The sequence below is a fragment of the Mustela lutreola genome, chromosome 7 (assembly GCF_030435805.1).
Source record: "Mustela lutreola isolate mMusLut2 chromosome 7, mMusLut2.pri, whole genome shotgun sequence".
Classification (NCBI taxonomy): domain Eukaryota; kingdom Metazoa; phylum Chordata; class Mammalia; order Carnivora; family Mustelidae; genus Mustela; species Mustela lutreola.
Genome location: NC_081296.1, coordinates 39,035,858 through 39,036,182, shown reverse-complemented (window position 1 = coordinate 39,036,182; position 325 = coordinate 39,035,858).

Sequence of the window (325 nt, the reverse complement as noted above, 5' to 3'; positions counted from 1 at the left end):
GCTCCGGGCTCGCCGGGCCCCGCCCCTCCGCGTCCTCGCTGGGCGCAGTCACCTTCAGGAGGAAGTGCCGTGGAGCTCAACGCGCCTTCAGGTTGCCCTTTGGGAAGGACTATATTCCGTGGCGGAAGGACACATTATGGAAAATCGCAGCCTTGACACTGTGCGCGGACCAATGGGGAAGTGGCTAGGCGGCAAGACCCGCCCCGGGAGCCCCGGAGACCTCCCTCCCAGTCCCGCAGGCGCCGGGGCCGCCACCTGTTGCTGCCAACCTAGGAGTGCTGGACGAGGCCTCTTCTCTTGACCCTAGGCCCAGCCTGCCCTAGCT